We start from the raw sequence: 10325 nt of genomic DNA, 5'->3' as shown, positions 1-10325 counted from the left end.
TGTAAAACATGTCAATAGTTGGAAGAGTTGCAGAGTTAATAGAAAATAATGCAATTTTTGATTAAATGCTTTTTCATTAATTAGGCTATTTTCTCTTGAACCATATGGTCCATCTACTAGAAGTTCATGGACAATATTGACACAGATATCAAAAAAAAAAATATTATATATGAATACATTTTTTAAACGTTATCCAAGTATAAATGACCAAAGTTACGATAGATTGCCATAGATGTTCTGTTAATTACCAAAATTACTGAAGAATCCGGTAACTTTGGTAAAAATACTGGTAGCTTTGCAATCCTACTCACAAGGTTGCAGTTTATGTACAGTTCATTTGGAAAGTATTCAGGCCCCTTGACAATTTCCACATTTTGTTATGTTACAGCCATACTCTAAAATTGAATAAATAATTTGTTTCCCTCAACAATCTACACACAATACCCATAGTAACAAAGCAAAAATAGTTTTTAGAAATGTTTGCTAATTTAAAATAAAAAACAGAAATATATTATTTACATAAGTATTCAGACCTTTTGCTATGAGACTCCAAATTGAGCTCAGGTGCATCCTGTTTCCATTGATCCTCCTTAAGATATTTCTACAACTTGATTGGAGTTCACCTGTGGTAAATTCAATTGATTGGACATGATTTGGAAAGGCACACAACTGTCTATATAAGGTCCCACAGTAGACAGTTCATGTCAGAGCAAAAACCAAGTCATGAGGTCGAAGGGATTGTCCGTAGAGCTCCGAGACAGGATTGTTGTTGAGGCACAGATCTGGGGAAGGGTTCCAAAACATTTCTGCACCATTGAAGGTCCCCAAGAACACAGTGGCCTCCATCATTCTTAAATGGAAGCTTTTGGAACCACCAAGACTCTTCCTAGAGCTGGCCGCCCGAGATCCTCTGTGGAGATGGGAGAACCTTCTAGAAGGACAACCATCTCTGCAGCACTCCACCAATTAGGCAGTTATTGTAGAGTGACCAGACAGAAGCCACTCCTCAGTAAAAGGCACATGACAGCCCGCTTGGAGCTTGCCAAAAGGCACCTAAAGGACTCTCAGACATTGAGAAACAAGATTCTCTGGTCTGATTAAACATCTGAAAGACATTTGGCACCATCCCTACAGTGAAGCACGGTGGTGGCAGCATTATGCTGTGTGGATTTCTTTCGGCTGCAGGGATTGGGAGACTAGTCAGGATCGAGGGAAATATTAACAGAGCAAAGTACAGAGAGATCCTTGATGAAAACCTGCTCCAGGTCGCTCAGGATCTCAGACTGGGGCAAAGGTTCACCTTATAACAGGACAATGACCCTAAGCACACAGCCAAGACAATGCAGTACTGGTTTCAGAACAAGTCTCTGATTGTCCTTGAGTGGCCCAGCCAGAGCCTGGACTTGAACCCGATCTAATATCTCTGGAGAGACCTGAAAATAACTGTGCAGCAACGCTCCCCATCGAACCTGACAGAACTTGAGAGGATCTGCAAAGACGGATGGGAGAAACTCCCCAAATACAGGTTTGCCAAGCTTGTAAAGTCATACCCAAGAAGACTCGAGGCTGTAATCTCTGCCAAACGTGCTTCAAAAAAGTACTGAGTAAAGGGTCTGAATACTTATGTAAATGTCAAATTTCAGTTTTTAATTGTTAATACATTTGCAAAACCTTCTAAAAACCTGTTTTTTCTTTGTCATCATGGGGGATTGTGTGTAGATTAATGAGGGAAATTAACAATTTTATCAATTTTAGAATAAGGCTGTAACTTAACAAAATGTGGAAAAAGTCAAGGGGTCTGAATACTTTCTGAATGCACTGTATTATAACGTCCACCAAATGAAAATGAAAAAAGCTTCTACGTTTGCCACCACAGGTTTCAGCTCCTCAGTTCCCATAAACCCATTAAGTTGTATTTTTTTAAATTATGGGTTATTACACGTTCTACTGGGCGTTCAAGTCCCAGGCATGGAACAAGATGATGTTGAGACAGGAAACCATGTCGAGAGAGAGAGAAAGAGAGAGAGAGAGAGAGAGAGAGAGAGAGAGAGAGAGAGAGAGAGGGAGAGAGGTAGAGATTTAAAGCAGCAGACAGACTAGAGGGTCCCATATGGCCCATCTCCAATGCATGCTCCCCTCCACATTATCTCTGCAGCTATAGTGCACAATGCAAGAGAAGAGAGAAAGGCAAGGAAAGAGAGAAAGAATGTGTTTGTGCGTGCGTGTTATAGCCGGTGTACTGTATGTGTGTGACTTCATAAAGTACATACAGTGAGTGAATATAGTATGCAGTATGGTCATGTTACTTAGGGCGCCCAAAAGGCTAGAGCCGGCCCTGCATGTTGGGATGGACCTGCCTCTCGATAGGGGAGAGTTGTGAGTTATTGTCCCCAGAAGAGACCCCTCAGAGCCAATAGAGACCCCTCTCTCTCTCATCTGTCCCCTCTGGACTGCGGGGTTCTGTGGTTAACCACTCCATGACCACGGCTGACCACAGCACACCTGTGTAAACATTCCCCTGGCTCTGAAAGAGAGAGCTATCAGCTCTCACTAGTGTGGTGGCGCAGCAGCACAGCCCCTGTAGACCGCAGGTTGGTCGCACCTTAATTGGGGAGAACGGGCTCATGTTAATGGCTGGAGTGGAATTTGTGGAATGGTATCAAATACATCAATACATGGTTTCTATGTGTTTCATGCCATTCCATTTGCTCCGATCCAGCCGTTATTATGAGCCGTTCTCCCCTCAGCAGCCTCCTGTGCTGTAGACTCAGTTCCATCTACGCCATGGTAACGGCTGGCACTGGGTATGGGAGCTAGGAGCTGATTGGACCATGCGAGCCGGGTCAGAAAGGACACGCTCGGTGTGGGAATGTGGTGAGGAAACATGGCCGGAGTTTCCATCACATCCTGGATGGAGTGATTGAGGACGTCTGCACGTTCCAGAACACACAGGGTTTTCCATACATATTCCCCGGTCTCCCAGGATTCATAGGTTCACTAACACAAAGGTTAAACAAGGATATATAAATAAGTTAATGTGAGGAAATGTTTCAAACTGGCTGATTGCAAGGGAGCCACAATCTATCAGGAGAGTACGGAAAAATAACACATTTACATATATTTTAACAACATGTACTGTATGTACATGTGTTAACATATATGTAAACGACAGATATCTAAATATAATCCTTATGTGTACATATATATTTAAATATATGGACAAAAATACATGGACATATTACAAAATTGGCAGTTTTCATAGAGTTCTACATATGTGTTTATGTGTTTAAGTATATGGTGTGGAAATATTAAGCTATTAAAATATATTCCAAAATATATTTCATAAATATACAGTACCATTCAAAAGTTTGGACACACCTACTCATATTTATTTTTACTATTTTCTACATTGTGGAATAATAGTGAAGACATCAAAACTATGAAATAACACATATGGAATTGTCAAGTATCTTCCCAAGGAGAAGTGGATGTGGAGTCAGGCGCAGGAGAGAGCAAATTTGAAAAGGGCGTTTTATTATACAAGTCCAAAGAACAGGAACAGGACTACAACAGTAGCCTCAAAACAACCGGATACCGTCCAGAAAAAATCACCTGTTCAACAGAACACAAGAAACCGCAACCCAAACAAAATGACAGCTATCGTAACAATCCCGCACAAAACCCAGAGGGTATGGCGAGATTAAAATACCCCCCTAATTACCCTAAATCGAACACAGGTGAAACACAAGACAGACAAAACCAAATGAAAAGGAAAAAGTATCGGTGGAAGCTAGTAGACCGTCGACGACGACCGCCGAGCGCCGCCCGAACAGGGAAAGGAGCCACCTTCGGTGGAAGTCGTGACAGGAATAATCTAGAAAACCAGCTTCATGAGGTAATCACCTGGAATGCATTTCAATTAACAGGTGAGCCTTGTTTAAAGTTAATTTGTGAATTTTCTTTCCTTCTTAACACGTTTGAGCCAATCAGTTGTGTTGTGACAAGGTAGGGGTGGTATACAGAAGATAGCCCTATTTGGTAAAAGACCAAGTCCATATTATGGCAAGAACAGCTCAAATAAGCAAAGAGAAATGACAGTCCGTCATAACTTTAAGACATGAAGGTCAGTCAATAATGAAAATTTAAAGAACTTTGAAAGTTTTTTCAAGTGCAGTTGAAAAAACCATCAAGCTCTATGATGAAACTGCCTCTCATGAGGACCGCCACAGGAAGACCCATAGTTACCTCTGCTGCAGAGGATAAGTTCATTAGAGTTAACTGCACCTCAGATTGCAGCCCAAATAAATGCTTCACAGAGTTCAAGTGACAGACACATCTCAGCATCAACTGTTCAGAGGAGACTGTGTGAATCAGGCCTTCATGGTCGAATTGCTGCAAAGATACCACTACTAAAGGACACCAATAAGAAGAAGAGACTTGTTTGGGCCTTAAACATGAGCAAATGACATTCGACTGGTGGAATTCTGTCCTTTGGTCTGATGAGTGCAAATTTGAGATTTTTGGTTTCTTCCAACATGTTTTTGTGAGACACAGAGTAGGTGAACGGATGATCTCCGCATGTGTGGTTCCCACCGTGAAGAATGGAGGATGTGTGATGGTGTGGGAGTGCTATGCTGGTGACACCGTATGTGATTTATTTATAATTCAAGGCACACTTAGCCAGCATGGCTACCACAGCTTTCTGCAGTGATACACCATCCCATCTGGTTTGCGCTTAGTGGGACAATCAAACAGTTTTCAACAGGACAATGCCTTAAACACACCTCCAGGCTGTGTAAGGGCTATTTGACCAAGGAGAGTGATGGAGTGCTGCATCAGATGACCTGACCTCCACAATCACCCGACCTCAACCCAATTGAGATGGTTTGGGATGAGTTGGACCGCAGAGTGAACGAAAAGCAGCCAACAAGTTTTCAGCATATGTGGGAACTCCTTCAAGACTGTTGGAAAAGCATTCCTCGTGAAGCTGGTTGAGAGAATGCCAAGAGTGTACCAAGCAAGGCAAAGGGTGGCTACTTTGAAGAATATAAAATATTTTAAAAAATGTTTTGCTTACGACATGATTCCATATGTGTTATTTAATAGTTTTGATGTCTTCACTATTATTCTACAATGTAGAAAATAGTACAAATAAAGAAAAACCCTTGAATGTGCTGGTGTGTCCAAACATTTTATTGCTACTGTATATATTTTTAGGAACTCAGTCTGGTTCTCAACTTACTGTTTAGAGTTGGAATAGTAGAATACATAAGGTGTAATTGTTTTTTGTCACTCACTGACAGTCACTCAATTATCCTGATTTGACTGGTACTGTACGTTGCCATCTATTTTAATGAATAAAATATGTCGTTTTTTACTTTACATACTTTAGCTAGGCTACATTAAAATGGATTGCATAAAACTACAAATTTGAGGCAAAATCACAATAGCATGCTGTGGTATACTTTGAAAAGTTTGAATGAATGATTCATGACTGACAACTACTGAACAAAAATATAAATGCAACATGCAACAATTTCACAATTTTACTGAGTTACATTTCATATAAGGAAATCAGTCAATTGAAATAAATAAATTAGGATCTAATCTATGGATTTCACATGACTGGGAATACAGATATGCATCTGTTGATCAGAGATAACTTTTTTTTAAAGGTAGGGGAGTGGATCAGAAAACCAGTCAGTATCTGGTGTGACCACCATTTGCCTCACGCAGCGCAACACATCTCCTTTGCATGAGTTGATCAGGCTGTTGATTGTGGCCTGTGAAATGTTGTCCCGCTCCTCTTCAATAGCTGCGCGAATATTGGAACTGGAACACCCAGTCATACATGTCGACCCAGAGCATCCCAAACATGCTCAATGGCTGACATGTCTGGTGAGTATTTAGGCCATAGAAAAACTGGAACATTTTCAGCTTCCAGGAACTGTGTACAGATCCTTGTGACATGGAACTGTGCATTATCATGCTGAAACATGAGGTGATGGCGGTGGATGAATGGCACGACAATGGGCCTCGGGATCTCGTTGCGGTATTTCTGTGTATTCAACTTGCCATCGATAAAATGCAATCGTGTTCATTGTCCGTAACTTATGCCTGCCCATACTATAACCCCACCGCCACCATGGGGCACTCTGTTCACAACGTTGACATCACCAACCTCGCCCACACGATACCATACATGCTGTCTGCCATCTGCCAGGTAAAGTTGAAACAGGGATTAATCCGTGAAGAGCACACTTCTCCAGCGTGCCAGTGGCCAGCGACGGTGAGAATTTGCCCACTGAAGTCAGTTACAAAGCTAAACTGCAGTCAGGTCAAGACCCTGGTGAGGACGACGAGCATGCATATGAGCTTCCCTGAGATGGTTTCTGACAGTTTGTGCAGAAATTCTTTGGTTGTGCAAACTGACAGATTCATCAGCTGTCCGGGTGGCTGGTCTCAGACGATCCCGCAGGTGAAGAAGCTGGTTGTGGAGGTCCAGGGCTGGCGTGATTACATATTGTCTGTGGTTGTGAAGCCAGTTCGACGTACTGCCAAATTCTATAAAACAACATATGGTAGAGAAGTTAACATTAATTTATCTGGTAACAGCTCTGGTGGACACTCCTGCAGTCAGTTTGAGACATCTGTGGCATTGGGTTGTGTGACAAAACATTTTAGAGTGTAATGATCATGCCGTTAAATCGTTATCTTGATATGCCACACCTGTCATGTGGATGGATTACCTTGGCAAAGGATAAATGTTCACTGACAGGGATGTAAACACATTTTTTGTTAAAAAAGAATTGGGAATTAGCTAGTTAAATGATAAAAGGCTACATTGTCTGGAGTCTGTCCATAAGCAGCTGGCTCCAGACCAGATGGATCCACTGCAGTAGGGAAAATATGAATTTATTTTGGCTAAACATAATATACTGTAGCTAGCTAGCCAGTTCTATCAGAGACACCCGACCCTCAGTCAAGCTAGCTAAGTTATTTAGCTAGCAATCAACACATTGCTTGGCTATCCAATAATGTCTAACAATAGCTTTGACAATATTATTTTTTTAAATATATATATTTCACCTTTATTTAACCAGGTAGGCCAGTTGAGAACAAATTCTTATTTACAATTGCGACCTGGCCAAGATAAAGAAAAGCAGTGCGACACAAACAACAACACAGAGTTACACATGGAATAAACAAACGTACAGTCAATAACACAATAGAAAAAATCTATATACTGTGTGTGAAAATGAGGTAAGATTAGGGAGATAAGGCAATAAATAGGCCGTAGTGGCAAAGTAATTACAATTTGCTGGCGACGAATATGAAGTGAGGGCCAGGCAACGAGAGCATACAGGTCGCAGTGGTGGGCAGTATATGGCACTGTGATAGACTGCATCCAATTTGCTGAGTAGAGTGTTGGAGGCTATTTTATAAATCGCCAAAGTCAAGGATCGGTAGGATAGTCAGTTTTACAAGGGTATGTTTGGCAGCATGAGTGAAGGATGCTTTGTTGTGAAATAGGAAGCCGATTCTAGATTTAATTACGGTTTGGAGATGCTTAATGTGAGTCTGGAAGAACAGTTTACAGTCTAACCAGACACCTGGATATTTGAAATTGTCCACATATTCTAAGTCAGAACCGTCCGGACAACAGGCCCTCCGATTTGACACACTGAACTCTCTCAGAGAAGTATTTGGTGAACCAGGCGAGGCAGTCATTTGAGAAACGAAGTCTGTTGAGTCTACTGATAAGAATGTGGTGATTGACAGTGTCGAAAGCATTGGCCAAGTCGATGAATACGGCTGCACATTAGTGTCTTTTATCAATGGCAGTTATGATATCATTTAGGGCCTTGAGCGTGGCTGAGGTGCACCCATGACCAGCTCGGAAACCAGAGCTGGTGGGATTCGAAATGGTCGGTGATCTGTTTGTTAACTTGGATTTCAAAGACCTTAGAAAGCCAGGGTAGGATAGATATAGGTCTGTAAAAGTTTGGGTCTAGAGTGTCTCCCCCTGAAGAGGGTAATGACCACGGCAGCTTTCCAATCTTTGGGGATCTCAGATGATACAAAAGAGAGGTTGAACAGGCTAGTAATAGTGGTTGCAACAATTGCGGCAGATCATTTTAGAAATAGAGGGTCCAGATGATCTAGCCCAGCTGATTTGTATGGGTCCAGATTTTGCAACTCTTTCAGAACATCAGCTATCTGGATTTGGGTGAATGAGAAATGGGGGAGGTTTGGGCAAGTTGCTGTGGGGGGTGCAGGGCTTTTGACCGGGGTGGGGGTAGCCAGGTGGAAAGCATGGCCAGCCGTAGAAAAATGCTTATTGAAATTCTCAATAATCGTAGATTTATCGGTGGTGACAGTGTTTCCTAGCCGCAGTGCAGTGGGCAGCTGGGAGGAGGTGCTCTTATTCTCCATGGACTTTACAGTGTCCCAGAACTTTTTGGAGTTTGTGCTACAGGATGCAAATTTCTGTTTGAAAAAGCTAGCCTTTGCTTTCCTAACTGACTGTGTGTATTGGTTCATGACTTCCCTGAAAAGTTGCATATCGTGGGGGCTATTCGATGCTAATGCGGTACGCCACAGGATGTTTTTATGCTGGTCAAGGGCAGTCAGGTCTGGAGTGAACCACGGGCTACATCTGTTCTACATTTTTTGAACGGGGCATGCTTATTTAAGATGGTGAGGAAAGCACTTTTAAAGAATAACCAGGCATCCTCTACTGACGGAATGAGGTCAATATCCTTCCAGGAAACCCGGGCCAGGTCGATTTAGAAAGGTTTGCTCGCTGAAGTGTTTTAGGGAGCGTTTGACAGTGATGAGGGGTGGTTGTTTGACCGCAGACCCATTATGGACGCAGGCAATGAGGCAGTGATCACTGAGATCCTGGTTGAAGACAGCAGAGGTGAATTTAGAGGGCAGGATGATATCTATGAGGGTGCCCGTGTTTACAGATTTAGAGTTGTACCTGGTAGGTTCATTGATCATTTGTGTGAGATTAAGGGCATCTAGCTTAGATTGTAGGACCGCCGGGGTGTTAACCATGTCCCAGTTTAGGTCACCTAACAGTACGAGCGCTGAAGATAGATGGGGGGCAATCAATTCACATATGGTGTCCATGGCACAGCTGGGGGCAGAGGGTGGTCTATAGCAAGCGGCAACGGTGAGAGACTTGTTTCTGGAAAGGTGGATTTTTAGAAGTAGAAGCTTGAATTGTTTGGGCACAGACCTGGGTAGTATGTCAGAGCTCTGCAGGCTATCTCTGCAGTAGATTGCAACAACGCCCCCTTTGGCAGTTCTATCTTGTCGGAAAATGTTATAGTTAGGGATTTTTGGTGGCCTTCCTAAGCCAGGATTCAGACATGGCTAGGACATCCGGGTTGGCAGAGTGTGCTCAAGCAGTGAGTAAATATATTGATATATAATACATACATTAAATTAGCTAACTCTACTCAACTTCAATTTTCAAAACAATTCTTACCTTGGTCAGTCACAATGCACGTTGGTGGCAAGCTAAAGATGAGCGAACTAGGTAGGTAGCTAGCTGTGTTAGCAAGTTCGTTGAAATTGTATTCTTCTGTCACCCACCATGTGAAAAACATATTTTAATTCAATGTTATGAATGTATAATCAAATAAAATGCCATTATCCATTAGAAAGCTTTTTGGAGGTGACATCTGCTCTTCTCCTTCTGAAGTCTCCGCGACCACGGGAAAATTCTATTTAATTGTCCATCGCGCTATGAAGCGGACCTTCAGCATTACGGATTGAATAGACCCATTACAGGCACTATCTCATCGCCAAACAACTATGACCAGTGAGCTGCTATCATCAACAAAAAAGACCTGGAGGGTGGAAGTTGGCCTAATGTCTGTTTCAGTTTAGTGTCTGCTCTGTCAAGCAGGGGTGCTAACTATATTCGCTGGACAGCCAACTGTGTCATGTGTCTGGCCTGTGAGTAGAGGAGGTGAGCAGGGCAGGACTGGGCAAGGCATTGCCTGGGGAGAGGGAAGGGGAGCAGGCCAGGACCGGGCAAGTCCTGGGAGAGTGGGCACTAATTAGACTGTGTTAATTAGGGACTGTGAATGCTGGATAATCACGAGACTGGCATCACCACTGGGATTGTGCTTAATGAGTGCATTCATATGAACACACAAAGACACACACACACACACACACGCACACACGTGCGCTGCACACACGCGCTCTTCAGCATGTCTGGGGGCTCTTATGTCTTATGTCTTTTCTTTCTCCCTGTTGCTCTCTCCATGGCTCTCAGTGTCTCTTGATGGAGAGTCATGGTTTAG

Source organism: Oncorhynchus kisutch, linkage group LG10 (genome assembly GCF_002021735.2).
Source record: "Oncorhynchus kisutch isolate 150728-3 linkage group LG10, Okis_V2, whole genome shotgun sequence".
Taxonomy (NCBI): domain Eukaryota; kingdom Metazoa; phylum Chordata; class Actinopteri; order Salmoniformes; family Salmonidae; genus Oncorhynchus; species Oncorhynchus kisutch.
Note: the sequence above shows the minus strand (reverse complement) of the source record.